The 17,543-nt window shown below is 42.4% G+C and overlaps 1 protein-coding gene across 5 annotated transcripts in view; it reads right to left on the bottom strand.

Moving 5' to 3' along the window:
- The window catches only part of ETV6 (ETS variant transcription factor 6), a 242,566-nt gene that overhangs the window by 218,218 nt on the left and 6,805 nt on the right, over positions 1 to 17,543 (bottom strand). Inside the window, exon 1 of one of the 5 annotated variants that reach the window (XM_077170078.1) lies at positions 14,007 to 17,239. The exons of the other annotated variants lie outside the window; for them this stretch is intronic. The gene's annotated coding sequence lies outside the window, so the exon portion shown is untranslated. Of the gene's footprint in view, positions 1 to 14,006; positions 17,240 to 17,543 lie in introns of those variants that run through there. 5 annotated transcript variants of the gene reach the window in all.

Genomic DNA, 17,543 nt, shown 5'->3' with positions numbered 1-17,543 from the left:
ATAAACATAGTTGCCCATCTTTTTTAATAAACAAGAACCAGGTCTTTATGTAAGGCCAAAGGTGGAGTGTGTATGTATACGTATGGGAGGAGGTACATATGTGTGTTTGCATGTATACATGCATGGCTGTATGTATCCATAGAGTCAAGGTTCATATGCTACCTATGGGCTCATACTGAGAGCCAGGAAAGAACCTGGATTAGTAGTAGCAGTTCTGTTCAGCTTTGTAATTACTGGCAGAAGCAGAGGGAAGGCAGAGGGAGAGAGACAAGGTTCCTCACAAACCCAGGCCTATCTATCTCCCTCTCCTTTTTCAGAGGCAGCAATTAGAATTGGTCTGTGATCGCTTTTCCTGTCTTAAAGGAACATCCAGAGAGCCAGAGTCCTTGTAAGAAGGAGCAACTGATAAAGGAGACCTTCCTTTAGCTGATTTGGTTTAGATACAGCAATAAGCAGAAACAATTAAAAAACTAAACCATTGCAGCTTATGTGGCAATGATTCTGAATTCAAAACTAAAAGTAAAAAAAAAAACAAAAAAAACCCCACAATATTGTTCTCTGCATAGGCAAACTGCCCTTCTAACTATCCCAACTCAAAATACTGCAGCTATGCATTATCCTCAGCTAATATTCCTACAGAGTCTTAGATGCTGAACTAAACACAGAATTAATCAAAGACCATATTCAGTTTTCAAAACACATTCCTTCATTCAACAAAATGGAGCTCCAGCTCTGTGTCCAACCCTGTGTCACAGGCGCAAGATGAGCCCTGAATGAATGGGCTTCTTATATTGTGAAGGATAAAAGCAGGCTATCAAAATACAGTGTAGTAAAAATTTTTAAATGGGTATTATAAGGGCACATAAGAGGAACATCTTATCCAGACTTGGAGAATCAAGAAAAGACTCCTAGGAAATGAGATGTAAGGATCAGAAGTCAGTCAAGAGAACAAAGATGGAAGGAGTTTTTCAGGAAGAGGGAGTGGCAAGGGCAAAAGACCTGGAAAGAAGAGAGAGCATGGCCCCTTCACAGAGCCCTGAGGAGTTGGTCTGGTTAAAGGACAGTACAAGGGAAAGAGTGGCAAGGGAGGACGCTGGAGACGTAATCAGGGTTGGATCATGAAGGGGTCCATGCCTGGAGGACAATAAGAAATTACAGAAGGCAAAGAGCAAGTGGGAAAGCCTGAGGGGGGGGCGGGGCAGAGGTGGGAGAGGACAGAACTGTGCTGCTACAGTGCCTACATTCCTGAGAGGAGACAGAGAAAAAAGCAGAAAGCTTGCATGGCCCACCACATCACCTTACTCGGCAGGTCCCAGTCCCTACCAACTGTTTACAGTCCTTCTCCAGAGCCATCACCGAGGCTGGACCGATTCCAAACTAACAAGGGGTGTGGCAGGAACAAACCATGGACTGCAGTGAGAAACACAGGGAAAGGAATGAGATAGGAACACTCAACCTGTTTCAATGACTTTTTCTCTACTTGTATTACCTAACAATTTCAAGGCATGTATAGCTTCTAAGCCAGTCTTTTCTAGCACTGAACGTAAACTACATGCTAGCTAACTTAGAGGGAGATATCATGAAGATTGGGAGGCTACATTTTTTAAGGGTTGAAACTTTCAGCGACCCCTACTCAGTGATATCTAATATTTTTTAAATATTTATTATTACAACTAAAGAATAACTGTTGGGTGGGATGGTTGTTGTTTGCTTGCTTGTTTTATTTTTGCCCTTAGTAGCAGAACTACAGATGGTGATCTCTACAGGACCCTCTCTGAATGCTTTCTGGGTAATTCTGAGATCAATATAAAAACACCGAGCTGGGAGCTGGGGCACTGTGGCAGCAGATGACCACCTAGAAAACCTACATGAGTTCTGTCAATCCTCTCCTACCCCACTGTTCTTGCTCCCTATGGAAATACAACTTTCACAGTTGGAGAACCAGGCTCACCTTCCTGGCTTGGCTAGGATTTAACTCCTAATAAGCATGGAAAAAGACATGGCTAGACCCAAGGAGACGCAGGAGAGTCTCGCTGTAACTACACAGCCCATAATGCATCAAACGCCTTCAATCAATGTTGACAGAAGAGGCTCAGCTTTCTTTCAATATTGGGAGGGCTGTGCCCCAACAGATAATCATCCGTTTACCTGACATCCTTAGTGGAAGCAAGGAATTGGCTGAACCAGACATAGCCAAAGGCCTCCACTCCCGGGGGACATAGGAGAAGTGAGAGAGTGGAGGCCATAGCAGTCCCAGCCCTGGGAGATGGAGACCCCTTCCCTCCTTACAAAAGAAGACGAGGAAGAAACTGGCCTCCAAATGGAAGGTTGCATAACTGGGTCATTGTGGGGAAAACACCAAAAACAAACCTTTAAAAATCCCCTAGGCTCTGAGTCACAAGGCACATTTTATCAGGGCCATAGAAGGTGCTAAATACAGGGTGTTTCCATTTTCTCTGGCTGTTTTCGGTATATCTTCATTAAATTAACACTGTCTCCTCTTTGGATTGTACACCCTTGAGGGCAGGCCCTCTGAGACCATACTTGGAATTCTCCAACTTAAACTCATAGTGCTACTGAATGAAAACCACACATAAAAGAAAATATTACTATTTTTTAACTAAATGCCTGAACCCATTCTGCGATCTGGCCCAGAATTAGTGCTTTCCCTCCTCTTCCACATATCCATCTGAACATCCTCCAGCATTTTATACTGCTATGTCCCAGGACTTATGGAGCTAACAAGCAAGGACTTCCCAAAAATCAAGGCAAAAAGGGAAGGAAGGTAACGATATGGCCAAACACACTGTCCTTTAGTGTTTACTGGATGCCCAGCACTGTATTTGCTGGGATGATCTGCAGGTCCCCAAGGTAAAAGCCAAGGAAGGTGTCAAATGACCATCAACTATTACTGAGGACGTTAGAATGGAAACCATTCTTCCTGAGTAAAGAAAAATTCTATGGGACAGATTTGCATGGACATAGGAATAAAAACTACACCTGCTTCAACCAAATTCCCTAGCATGGCCATTCCAATCCTGAGTTTTACTACTGAATTCACACTCACAACAGTGGTGAATCGCTGCCAAATCTCAGTTCGGAGGCCAAGGGACATAGTCTGGGCAGGGGGAAAGGAAAGGAATCATTCTAACAACAGTCACTGACAATATCTGGCCAGAATAAAAAACAGGTCCATTAGGCAAGAAAATAATTGAAAATGGAACACGGCAATAAAATGAGCTGAGCTCTCACTGGGACAACTACAGGCACAACATTTGGAGGGCTTGGGAGGAAAAAAAACCTATTTATTTCTAAAGGAATGCATTCATATATCCAACATGCATTTCCTCTAATCACTACTCCTCAGACACCTCACATTTGAACTTTGCATGGCTGAACAGCTTGAGGTTTTAGATTTGGTTCTAAGGCCTCTTCGCATATAGAACGCACCCCTGGTCTCCCCCAAATTAGCAGGCAACAGCAGAAGTTTCAATCTCCTAACAACGATTTTCTTTTGATACTAAGATATCCTTTCATCTATTCTGATTCGCAGTAGGAGCTATTCCCTCATAAGTCAGCCCTTTAGATTTCAACAGCCATCTAGATTTTTTTGTTTGTAGACATCCCCAGATTATTTCTCAGCAGAGTAAACTCACCTGACATCCTGCCCCAGCAAATTCCCTCCTCATGCACTCCCACCTGCTCAGAAACCTGACCCTTCCAAGGTTTGGATCAACACCCTCTCGTATATACATCCTCAGAACACTACAGCTTGGCACCATAAGAGCCACAAATGGCCTGCTGTGAGAGTAGCTACACAAATACCCAGTTCCAACAGCTAAAGCACTCTCCCTTTACCTTCTGTCACTGCACATTCAAGTTCAAGGTTAGTAACAAGTGCCAGGTCTTAAAGTCTGGAAAGTCCTCCAATCAATGAAGAAGCTGAGACAAAGCACAGGTTTTCTTCATCACACTGCCTTCCCACACCAGTAAGACAGCAGTAACTTTTTCTGTCTAATTCAGTGTTTCCCACAAAGCAACTGCTAAGGACTCTTCCAGTGTCCTCAACTATTTCGTTCACCACCTTCCTTCCCTTATGCTGAGGGCATTTTACTTCCAATTTGAAGTTCAATATTGCTGAGTGATCCCTTTTCTTAATACAAGGCAACACTGTAATTGCAAACATTTCATACTGGTGGCTCCATGGTTAACACACGGTGGTAGGGTCAGATGAGATTTCAATAAGGTGGTCGTGTGCTATGAGTAGCATGGTTTATGGGCTATATTGCTGATTACCTCTAAAACCATCCTCTAGCTCTACATTTTGGTGAATGGTATTGTATATTATATGCAAGCTTTGTTTCACCCCATTAACGGAGGACAATTGTATTAGCCATATGAGTCTGATTTCCCATGTTACTTAATTGCCACACTGCTGTGTTAACGAAGTTAGGAGGGGGTTTGGCAAGAACGTAGATCACCTTCATGTACAGATATTTGTGGTTTTATTTTTCCTTTTGCCAGCTTGCCTCTCTGTTTCAATTGCCTACCATCTGCCTTTGAACAATCTAAGTGCGAGCAGATAGATTTCATTTAGAGGATGAAATGCTTCGAGCTCATCCTAGGAAAGCATTTTCATATTCCAGTGTTCAGGGCATTTGCTGTTTAATAGGATCTCAGAGGCGATTCCGTTTGGGTTGGGAGTTGGTTCCTTTCCGTAGTCACAATACATTGTAAAATAAAAACCCATGATCACATTTTTCAGCAGAAGAAACAGAGTGGTCAAAGGGCCAGAATGAACCTCTTACCTGACAGTGAGACCTGAAATACCCAATGGGAGTGCAAGTTATAAGGCAGGGGAACGGATGTTGTGTTATATATACAATCTACTTCCTATTTCGCCATCTGTAATTCATTTTGAGTTTTTAAAAAAATCAGACCCAAACATGAAGCATTTAGGACTTTATGAGTTCTTGGTTTTCTCTGCATGACCAAAAACATCCAGTTATGTGAGATACGCTCACATAATTCACCTGGTTGATTTTTTTTTCATTAACCAGAGTGATGTGATTTGAACTGATCTGTCATTTTGAAGATACTGCCTAAAACTGCTGGGTCAAAAATGTCAATAAGTTGGCTGGGAGTCAGTTCTAACATGGCAATGATAGACATGGAAACATGGGTGGACAACCGAATCGAGCTTTTTGGACCTTAGTCTGAAATTCCTCAGAACTGTAGCTCTAAATTTCCAAATTCTCTTAATCTAATAACCATCTTCAAAATTACAAGTGCTCAGCAATCAGAACTGCTTGGACAGATGTCACAATGCTGCTCATTATGGGATCCTCTATCACTGTGACAGGTGAACCAAAGCACGGGACAGTAAATCCTAGATTTAATGAAAGAAACAAGGTACTGTCAACTCAGGCTCTCTTAAAAAGGCTCCTAGACCTAGGAACTCTTAGCAATAGTCTTGAGCTAGAACCTCAATTTTCTACCCCAATAAAGAAAACCCCACTGGATTTCCCAAGTCTGAGTTGGTTAGTCCTCACTGTTTTAGAATTACTGTGGAGGCTAAAACTGAGTTCTAACAAATCAACAGCCCTCTACCAACCCTTCTTTTCAGAAACCATCGGGGGGGGGGGGGGCTATCTTAGGAAGAAAAAAACTACATTAACCTTTAAAGTTTTGGTTACTATCTATTATTTCTCAGGAGCAAGATAAATAAGGAAAAGCAAGAACAACCCATAATTACTGCTCACTCAACTATCCCCCTCCAAAAAAATATGTGGTTTTAATAAAATGCTAGCTGCCCTGTGTTTTACTAGAACCCTTTTGAACATTTTAAAAATTGTACAAGGAAAGTTCCTAAGTATAATTTCACCCACTTGGCTACCAATATTAAAGCTATCAAAGGTTACTTCTCCTTTGAAAAGAGGGAATGAGTACGTATGGCTGGTCTGGTCTTAAAACTGATAGTATAAGTTGCCTTCTTCTTAAATCCTCTCCCCATTAATTTTAGAAGAGCATATACTTCTCTGCTTTCATTCCTAAAATGTTGTTGTCCTATGGTGAGGAATGACTCAAACAGCATTCTCTCAACCCCTTCCATCTATTTCCAGAACAGGCCATGTTATAAACAGGATGAAACTGTCCTTATACCGAAAAATCTTACAAATGAGTAGCAATGAAGTGTCAAAGAATATGGCTATCGCAGTAAAAGTCTGAATAAGAAAGTCTATTTAAAAAGATGCAGTTTCACTACTTTACTACAGCACAGCTCACATTACAAACTCTTAATATATATAAGTGTGAAAATCATAATTCCCAATAGGTCGATACCAAACAAGTAATATATTGTTCACACCAAAACTCTTAACATACTTTAATTACTGGTTGTTGAAATTGAAGCAATAATTAGTTTCTAAGGACATTATTTGAAAGATTAGTACATTTAAACTGGGTTTCTTACCCAAACTGAACAAAACCACATAAACAACAAAGAAAAGAGAAGCTTTTACTCTATAAATCAGAAACTATTTTTCACTAATAAAAAATTTGGCATAATTCCTTTAGCAAAAGCCACCAAAAAATCTACAATTTTTCCCTATCTTTGAAAGGGGTGCTTGATAAAAATACTAGATACTGTTATGTCCATTTAGCAAATTCAGGTAATGAAAACTGATATAATCTCTAATTAACTGGAACATCAGGATATCCCCCAAGCAACAAGAAAAACTTAAAAGTAAAAAGGAGATAATAAATTGCAAAATAAACAAACCAAGGTAGACACATATTAAAATGTTAATTTTGAGAAGGACCATGATTGGGGAAGAATCACCAAAAAGCAGAGAAAAGGGTAAGATGATTCTGGGGGGTGGGGGGGGGGGTGGTGGCAGAAGAGTCCACAGTCCTGTTGATACAGCAGACTTGTTTTTTTGAGAAATCACATCGATGCATCCCACTTCAAATGTTTACATGTCAGGCATTAGGTGCTGGAAGGCAATAGTTTCTATTCCGGGAATATGAATGACTGCACAATGAAATGAAAGAGGAGCAAACTGGTTTTAAAAAGAAAAGGTAAGCCTGCACACCTTCAAAGAACATGAGAGGTGCTCCCACAGATAACTTTATAGCACTGAAAGGAAGAGAAAGACTAGAGGAAGATGAGCACGGAACTAGAGAGGTAGGGAACTTAATGGTAAAGCTAAGTAAGCTAATAATAGAGACAGAAGGAAGTACTGCACCACAGGAGATAGAAATGCAAAGGAAGAAAAGCAGGCAGGCAAGCCTGGGAATCGCTGGTAATTATCTTATTGTACAAGAGCCGGCACAGCTAGGACCTTAAAAAACAAAACAAACAAACAAAAACGGTTCTTCCTTGCCACCCCTTCTATCAGAGAAGACTCCGAAGAAGTCACTTAAAGCACAAGCTTCATATTGGCAACTGTAGGCCTTAATGGTTAAAGAGTTCTACCATTATCTGTGACAATTATTTTGATGTTCTGGGAATGAATATGAGTTTGATGTGGCATAGGATTTAAACTAAAGCCCAAGAAATGGGAAAACTTTTTTAAATACCCTGCGTGTGAGGGCATATATATACTTGGGCCAAATTTAAAATCTCCCACAAAGCGAGTGCTGTAAAGAATTACAGGCATCTGAAGACATGACCCTGGGTTCAGTGGCACACACTTGGAGGAGAGCCAAGTTCAGGTGCAAATGGGACAGCTGCCTTCCATCTTAGAGGCACTTCCCGAATGAATTAGGCTGCTGGCCCATGAGAGCCAACATCCCACCCTGAAGATGACCAGTAAGTGTGTGTGTGTGTGTGTGTGTGTGTGTGTGTGTGTGTGTGTGTGTGTGTGTGGCCCATGAGAGCCAACATCCCACCCTGAAGATGACCAGTAAGTGTGTGTGTGTGTGTGTGTGTGTGTGTGTGTGTGTGTGTGTGTGTGTGTGTGTGTATTTAACAGAGGTAGCACACCTGGCCAGGCAATTGTGCAATATGATACCACAGGGGGGAAATTTCTTCCTGATCTCAGCTTGTGATCAGATTCTGCCCTGAAGCATAAGGCTTAAGTGTCCTTGCAACTTTTATCCAGAAGAAAGACAAACATACTCCTAGTCCTTTTCAGTACCAGCCAGGAATCATAAAAATGGAGGAAGTTCTGAAAGACCCGTGGTGCGGTGTCTGGGGTAACTGGGTGATAGGTGTACAAACTGGCCTTTGCCACCCTGGAAAGCTGGTTGGAACTAAGCCCAAGAGCCCTGATCTCGTGTGATTTTTATTTTCAATAGAGGTGATTAATCAAAATATAAGTGTGCCCTTTTGTAAGCCTTGCTATATAAACAACATCAGTAACAAGTCCATTATCAAGCACATGTCTCAATTTAGGATTTGGAAAATCTGCCATTTGTTATTCCACTCCTATTTCCTTTCCAACAGTTCATTAAGAAAAGGGTCCTGAAAATTTTCTCCTAGGCAGGTCAATTTGGAAGCAACTTCAAGAGAAAACAATTACCAAATGCCCTAATAAAGTAGTTGCATTTCCAAAGTCTGTTCTTAAGCAGGCTGCTTGAACAAAGACCATGACGGCCCACCGAAATACATGGGGAGTAGTCTCAAGATTGGGTTGGGTTGTTAATATATTGATTATCAAGAACCCTAAGTCTCCTAAGTGCCCCGTGTTCCCTGAGCAGTAAGCTTACCACTGGGTCTGGTGAGGCTGGAAGGAAAAGAGAGGAGGCTGAAGGGGAAGGAAATGGCCTCTTGGCAGCAGAGATGTTGAGCAAGGGTTTAGTGGTAATGGTGGGAGGAAAGTTGGCAGCAGCAGTTGTTCAAGTATAAGGTATCTAAGCTTAATGCTCATTAAGAAGGTCCACCCTGAGTAAACACCCCCTCCTTAGCAGCTTCATAAGTCAGTGTTTTCACTGGGCACACATGGACCTGGGGCTTGCTGCTTACAAAGTGGCCTAGTTCAGTGCTCCTTTAACAACTCCCATCCCACCATAGAAGCCTTCTTGGAGCCTCCAGAAGAAATGCGAGGGAGACCTCACTTAGACTGGCTGGAGGACAGGGAGGCCTAGAAAAGCAGCGTGGGGATGGGCCCACTGCAGCCAAGAAGAGGTAAAGGTCGGGAGGGGTGGCAGCAGCTATAGCTGGGTCTGGAAGAGAGAGCCCCTGGCAGGTAGTCAGGAAAACTCGTGACAGTTTGGAGAGAACTATAAAGGTCCCTTGCTGGGTCTGGTTGAGTTCAGGAAGTTGAAACTTTCACATATCCCAATGCCCAGGATACCAGGTCTATGTCAGTGGCAGTAAGAGTAAGGAGAAAGTGGGCCATTTCGGCTTGTGTGGAAGATCCAGGTTTGTCCGCTTCTATCTGAAAATACCTGACTGTTCCTGACTGATCCACTTGACTCATTACTGTTCATAACCCTAACACACTCTCTTAACAGCCTTCTCTTTAAACATATAATATTGACTTGTCCACTGTAAACAGAAATAATGAGGCTGTCCTACCATTCATATGACATGAATTTGACTTGTTTTTTTTTTTAATTCTGTGGATGGGTGCACACTCAGTCATTCTCCCTGGTTTTGTCCCCTGGGGTAGCACATTAGGAGTAAAATAAGAAATCCAAAGAGATCATCATCTCACAAAGATGCAGAAAAGAACATAGGATCTAGAGAAGTTTGGAGCAAAAAAAAAAAAAAAAAAATCAACCCAAAGGAAATGGTCAGGGCAGACCACGGTGGCTCAGCAGGCAGAGTTCTCGCCTGCCATACCAGAGACCACACCAATTCCCGGTGCCTGCCCATGTAAATGGGCAGATTCATCTCCTAACTAAAAAAGGCCATCAACAGATTTTGCAGAAAGCTCGGAAACTAATGTTATTCCTCTGGTTATCGCTATTGACCAGCTAGTAAGGAATGAGGTGGGGGGACAACCCGCAGCTCCACACAGTGGAAACAGGCCGCTGTTTCCCAGAGTATCACAACAGTTATGTCAAGACTGTACACGGCTACAACAAACAGCCATCAACTCTCTCTTCCTGTTCCAGGAGACATCATAAGCCAGGCCTAGAAAGCGGACAGATCAGTGAATAAACTCTTTCCTTTTGGGCTGCTCATGCTGCTTCATGCACGGGCAACCTATAGATTCTACAGTTTTCTCTCCAGCTGTTCAGATTCATCTCTGGAAGGGAAGCAACCAAGATGGAGAGAATGAGTGGATGCTTTGTTGCACGCATTTGTTCAGGACTTAGTCCACGGGAGTGCCTTATGTATTGGGGTGACAAAAATATGGTTAGCCTACATATAGTCCTGACATTTGCTTCCAAAAACAGGTCTCTACTTTCTTCCTTATTTTACCCTCGAGGGATATTTGCTCAGGATTTCAACTGTGTGAGGTCTTTATCTTTTACCTCTCTTACCTATCACAGGGCCAAGCATCCACTAAGTAAATAATAGAAACTTATTATATACTTACTCGTTTTTAAAATTCTACACAACTAGCAAACATTGGGTCTCCTTTGCGCCAGTTTGCTGGATAGTAGAAATATAAAAATGAATCTGTTAGCTTCCTGTCCTCAGTGGGCTTTCACTTTAGTGAGAATGATAAACAATTAAATGACAACTGATCACTGCCACTAAGAGAGGCAAGTTCAGTGGGTTGTGGAATTTAACAGGGGAGGCTTAAGAAGTGGGCTTCAAATGACAAATCGGGTTGCCAGCCAAAAAAAAAGGGGGTGAGGGAAAGAGTCCACGCATAAAAATTCAGGATGAGGTTTGGGAGAAGAGCAGGTATTTTGTTGGAACAAAGGGCTGCGGAGGTGGTTAGAGACGGAACTAGAAAGCTAGACTGCAAAAGGCCTTGAATGTCACGATGAGAAGCTGGGTTTCATATTGAACTGCAGTGTATGGGGAGAGTATGACATAAACAAATTTTTATTTGTGAAGGATCATGCTAGGTAGGATTGGAGGGGAGGTTATGGAAGAGTCTAAGGCCACAAGGAAAAGAGTGAAAGTCAGGCAAGACAGAGAGGACAAAGTGAGGCAGATGAGGCATGGGGCCTGAGGTGCCTTGCAGGTTGCAGAGGACAGACAGCACACCTGCCCTCCAGAAGCTAAAGAAGCAACAGCAGACAAGTCTCCCAATGTGCCGTGGGCCAGAGAAGGGACACCACACACTCCCTTCAGTCCTGGATGGCTTCTGTGGCAGTATTGGCTTTAGGCTGGCCTTTGAAGAAAGACAGAGAAGTGCCTTGGCACAACAACTCATTTACTATCCTCCTTTTGGCTGTTCTCCCCCTGTGACTGGTATCCTGAAGGGTTTTATTTAGCTCTATCTTTATGGTACAAGACTCTTAGATGGATTCATGTAACAGAATCTACCAAGAAAAGCTGTCATCCCCTCTCACATTAATCCTGCTCATCAACATCTCTTGGGAGTATCTGACCTGTATCAGACCAAAAAATAACTAAAAACAATAATAATAAGGCTTTGCCAGGCTAGCAAACCAAGCCAGTCGCAGGATTGTTAAGAGACACCTGTTTTTTAACACAGCAGCTGCTAACACAGTAGAAACATGGTAGGCTAATAACAAGAAAGTTCTCTCCATTAAAACCCAACAGTAGCAGAAACTGGCGTGGACCAATTTTCAGCCATTTCACCTGAATGGGAAAAGAGATTCAAATATGATTAGACACATAACAGACCCCTGCTTTGCTGAACTTAGGAACCCGAATGCTAATTTGTTTATGGGGATGTGATTAATTTATTCACCCAAGTATTCTAAGGCACAAATCCTTAAAGCAGCTGTTATGTATACTTAGAGTACTAACGTAAACATACTGAAGCTTTTTAAAGTTTGGTTGATTCATACCTTGTGGCTGACCGAATACCTCTTCATTTACATCAGCTTAAAAATCAAACCAGAACATAGACCAGTTTAGAATGCGGCCACTAATATAGGAGCAAAATAAACAATTTAAATTATCTTTTTAACTGATTCTTCACCACTATAGACACACACACACACACACACACACACATACACACACACACAAATCCACAACATATAAACACCACAGGCAAATGACTTCACAGCTCTAATATGTACACATTACCTTTTCAGACCAGATCAGGGAGATGCTCTTAGAAACAGCTTGTTAACAGCCCCTCACATTGCTGTTTAACAATCCGTTTATAGCCCATCAAAAAGCCAACCCTCTAAGGAGATATATTTTGCATTTATATGTAAGGTCTCTTTGCCACAACGAGGCTGGGTTTTGGGCAATCTTTTACTCTGTAAGCTAGAAAACAGATTATACCTTAATTTCTGTGCCTTACAGTCCCATATGCATGCAATACATGTGCATGTATGCAAACAAGAGTCCCAAGAATAAAAGCTGAATGATGCCCAAGGGAGCAGAGCCCTACCATACAGTCTAATGAGAGCTAAAAATACCACATAAAGGCATTGTGTCAGCTGCCCTCTCACAGTTCTCCCCGGAACGTGCTAATTCTAACCTCAGTGTCCGTTCTTAAGCTTGGAGCTTCAATAATTTTAATGAGGAATGTCTTCCTCACCTAAAGAAGCTACTTTTCCTAGGCTTTACAGCATGGAGAAATCTTTCAATGCACTTGAATTATGAGGCCCTTAATATAGACAAATGCAGACCAAGAGTGTACCTAAGATTGTGACTTTTTCCCCCAAGTCTAACATCTATGCCCTGGGGAACCAAGGGCCAGCTGAGAGATTTCTCTTCTGGCCAATAGTTTCACAGAAACTCCTGAAGTGCTGAGTATGGTCCACTGCCCTACTGGCAACCAGCTAGCTGAACTAGCAATGGCCTGTCCCTGCACAGAATTTCCTTGCAACCAGAAATTTCACCAAGAAGCATAATCTTATCACCAAAGGCCCCAAGAAGAGTCCAGAGGAGTGAGAGGACAGAACTCAAATAATATGAGACCCCAAGAAGAATCACTGATACCAGATCGGGGCCTTGAGCTGTGAAATGAATTCTATCTGACAATTCAGGTGACCACAAGTGCATGCATCAAGGTAGGCCAATTAGAATCATTCGAACCAAGCTCTGCAGGTCATCCCAAAATGCACCCAAATAAAAAATAGGATGTGTCATGAACTCACGTTCACCTTTAACCTAGATACAAGCCAACCAGGAGGCAAAAGATGGCCATACGCTCATCTACCCACACCACCTCCACGGTAAGCCTTTAAATACCACAGCTGAAATGGAAATGTACACAAAACCCTCCTTTCCTTAAATCAGACACAACAACTAGCCTCAAAAGCACGCACAGGCATTCGCCCTACCTTTGGAGAAGCTCCATGTGGCTACTTTACCAAGTTTTTCAAGACAGACAAATTCTCTGAAGAGCAGGCTACTGGGCTGACCTGTCTCTCCTTTGTTCGAAGATCTCTCAATGAGGGTCTGCAGGGCTCTCTACCTCCCTCCCTTCTTGCATTTTTAGGGTTCACTGCCCTCTGAGACCTTGTTGTACATGTCTCCAGGCAGAGCATAAAATCCAGTACCCAGGTGATAAATATGCTGTTCGATGTCAGTGGCTCCTTGTACTTATTCTAAGAGTAGGTACCTTAGAAAAGCCAAGATGCTAGAAAGGGTGGGAACATATAAGATGGATATAGTAATATGTGCCCGACTTGAAATGTAACCCCAAACCTAGGTGCCTTTACCCATCTCCTTGCCGGTCTGGGTGAAAGTTAAAGATACCCTTACAGCATGCTGAAAAAGATTAGAGGATCGTCATTCCAAACTCCCTGAGCTCGTCAACATTCTCGCTGGATTCCACTGTGTCCAAAAGCTGTGTCTGAACTACAGTTGACCTCTGCCTGCACAGAAGTGCACTGCCACCACCTAACTCATGAGCACAAAGCCTCAGAGCTGCAAAATGCAGAATTCCAAAATTCAGAAAGTGAGCCTTGGTTTCACTGGTTCCCTAAGGGGAAACTCTTACCTTTCTCACTGGTATGAGTTCTGCTTCCACCTCACCCTAAAGTCGCAGAGTCAGCAGACTAAGGCAAGGACTAAATGGCACAAAGTCAAATAAGGAACTGGCAGGGTTTCAGAGGACTGGAGGTGTAGTCAGCCAAATCAGGTCATTCAGGTCTCAAAGTCAGGGAGAGGAGGCAATTTACCCAGACTGAGGATCTATGTTGCTCAGATGTCATCACAAAAATGACAACCGTCCCACCGGGCTCACCTCACTTGATACACAGACCAGACCAAAAGGCACAAAGTGCGAGTGACTCCTGACATGTTGTCTCCATCCATTACTGGCCATTATGTCACCAGAGACCTATTAGTCTGGAGGACGAGTCTGGTCAGTAAAAAGCACCAGTCAAGTGAACTCATGACACAGATGTCTTTTAATCTCACAGATTTCATGTCCAAACGAGGACACAATGACTACAAAATGTACCAGGGATCCAATCCTTCAGATTTTCCATTTCCCAAAACCAGCTGTGCCAACTCTGCAATGGGGACTTGGACATGAATAAAGAGGACCAAAGAAATGAGAATTCACTTCTGTACCTTTGGGTGTCCAGCCTGTGATCACAAGTCAATCAAGACACTAATTAGCTGGAACCTATGGGTGAGTCAGGAGATGTTACAATGTTACAATGTGGCTGGCTCTGGCTATAGGCTGATTTCACAATCAAGGATAGTCTGGGAAAGACAAACGGTCTAGAAATAACGATTGAATAATGAAGGAACTAGGGATGAGAGAAGTTTCTTTCTCTGATCTAAGTTCCTTAAGCAGCTAAGGAAACAAACTGACAACCCCCTTTCTCCTCTCCTTATTATGAAGCATCTATTACATTTCCTCTTGCCCGCCCTACTTGCTTGAGTATTCATTTTTACACTTTGGACAATACTAATTCTAAATGGTCTCTTGACCTAGATTCTTCATTAGAGACCCTGGACTCTTCCTGCCACACCCACAGTGAGGCAGGCAGGCCTGGGCCCTCACTCTTTCTTTCTCATCTCTCTGCAGGGCCAGAATTTCAGCTGCCACACCTAGACTCTTCCACTTTCACTAGGGAACAAGGGGAAGTGTTTGGGGGTATGAGTAACTTCAGAGACAAAAGGCAGTTCTCTGGGGTTTGATTTTTTTTTTTCTAACTACCAGGCTGATTTATATCTGTAGCTCATTTCTTCCAGGAAACACTTTTAGAGTCGGCATCTCATCTTTGGTTACTGCTTCCTCGCATAGAGGGGAAGTGAGTGAAGCAGGGATTACTGATCTCATTAAACAGATAAGTCTCAAGAAAGATAAAGTAACATGGCCTATCACAACCTGCTGGAGAGGGTCTAAGGCAGTTAAGAAGAAAATCACAAACTTTCACTTGGGTTTTCAAGGAGTGCAGAGGAACCGGTTTCTCTCTAAACCTATGGCTGATTCTTGAACAGTCTGAAGGTGCCAAAGGAACCTGTTTCATGACTTGTGGCTGGAAAAAGGCAGCAAATGAGCTTTCCACAATTTTCCAGCCTAAATTTTTTCATCTAACAGGTGTAGGCAAAGGAAGATTCAGGAACATATTTCAAGTCCACAACAAAAAGAATATTGCTACTGAAGAGATAGATACTTTAGTCCCTCAACTACTACTAAAACTGAAGTTTCCTTCATGTCCCAAAGTAGCAAAAGTTGGCTTTTTAAAACTCTTCTGTATAATTAAACTTCCACTAAAAGTCATCTACTCCAGCTCTTGAAACTGGAAATTCACCACTCCACAGCAAACAGTGACTGTTCTGTGGGCAGACATAGAATTGCCTGTTAAACAAAAGCAGACTAAAGAATTGATGCTCTTTCAAGTCTCACCCCAGTCCCAAATAAAAAGCAACTGTATGAACAAGCAGATCCCTGAATAGGTTCAAATACTTGAGTGCTGAGTAATACTGCTAGTTAGAATCGTGGTGCAGAACTTCCAGATTTAGGACTTTTTCTGTCCTTTCATGTCTGGAAACTTATTCGGAGCCATGCTAGTTATACCCTCAAAACTTTGCTGTAGGATGCAAAAAGGCGTTTGTTGTTCTCATGTAACCAGCTGGCCCGTCTCTCCTGTGACAGAGGCTTGTAGTCTATTAAAATTAAAATAAGAGCTTTCTCGGGCTGAGTGGCTCCAACGCTAAGAGAACCTTGATGGGTTAGTGACGAGAGAACTGTGCTGAGAGTCAGCACACTCAGGAGTCCTAGGTTCTCATTTTAACTCAGGTGATGCCATGAATCAGCCATGCAAGTGTAAGCAATGGTCAGCATCTCTGCTCTGTATATAAAGGTGCAGGATTAGAAAACCTTCAGCCCCTTTAAGATCCATATGTGGGCAATATAACATAAAAGAGGGGCAGTCATTTTTTTTTTTTTGGAACAGAGTAAAGTAGCATGTTAGTCAATTTTACACATTCCGATCATTTATACAACTCTGTGAAACAGGAATTCTTATTATCACTACATGATTAAGAAATTCAAACAAGTTTAGTTCGAGAGTCAGAATTCACAACCAGGCCTGGCTGCTGCAGAGTCTGTGTTCCTCCTAAACCCAGCAGTCCACAGAATGGACCCTGTGAGCCTCTCTTCTCAGCAACTCACAATCCCCTCAGGGAAACTGGGTTATGGACAAGAACTAAAGAAAATAAAACAGAATAAAAATCAGTATCAAAATCTGAAGAGCTGGCGACCAGAACTACACTATGGTCACACTGCTGTCACTGAGCATACTCACCCCAGCTCGGTAAGGGGTCCTTTACAGGTCACTCAGGAAATGAGACTGTTTTCTCTCTGTCTAGCTCCCCCACACAAATGGGAAATACCCTCAAGGGGCACGCAAGGCCTGATGACGCGCAAATGTATTGGGACAGCTCTTTCGTGCCTTCACCGGGGAGTGACGTGTCTTTCATAAGTCTTTAGTCCAGATAACTGAAACTTAGCCTTATTAAACTTGACATTATTTTTATGCCAATCATTTTTGTTGGATACCTTTCTAAAGTGTATTACAATCTTTCCTCCCTTCTTAAATCCCCTAATTTAAATTTTGTCTTTAACTCGAAAGTCATAATTATGATCACTAATATCATCAATCATTGCATTGGGCCATACAAAGGGGTTTAATCCCACATACAAAAGCTATGTGTTTTCTGAATTTTTGCCTGCGTTTCATCATTTTTCCTCTGTCACGGTGTTACAAAACTGTGGACGCCTGATTCTGACTTTAGCTTGGCCACAATTAGTGACCTCAGGCAAGCCATTTAAATTCCGCAGGACTCAGTTTCCTTGTCTGTTTCCCAAAAAACTTGGATTATGCTTTCTAAATCCTTCCCTCCCCCCCATTACCTCCACACCACCTCTCCCTCTGCTTCCTGCTCAAATCTGTTCTAAACGGCTTCATGAAAGCCATTCAAATTCAGATGGCCCAAATACTCTCTTCATTCAAGTCAATTAGAACAAAACTCTACTTTACAGTCGAGAGCAAACGTTAAACACACATTAGGCAAA

Source organism: Tamandua tetradactyla, chromosome 7, assembly GCF_023851605.1.
Source record: "Tamandua tetradactyla isolate mTamTet1 chromosome 7, mTamTet1.pri, whole genome shotgun sequence".
Classification (NCBI taxonomy): domain Eukaryota; kingdom Metazoa; phylum Chordata; class Mammalia; order Pilosa; family Myrmecophagidae; genus Tamandua; species Tamandua tetradactyla.
This window is presented reverse-complemented; position numbering and strand designations above follow the sequence as displayed.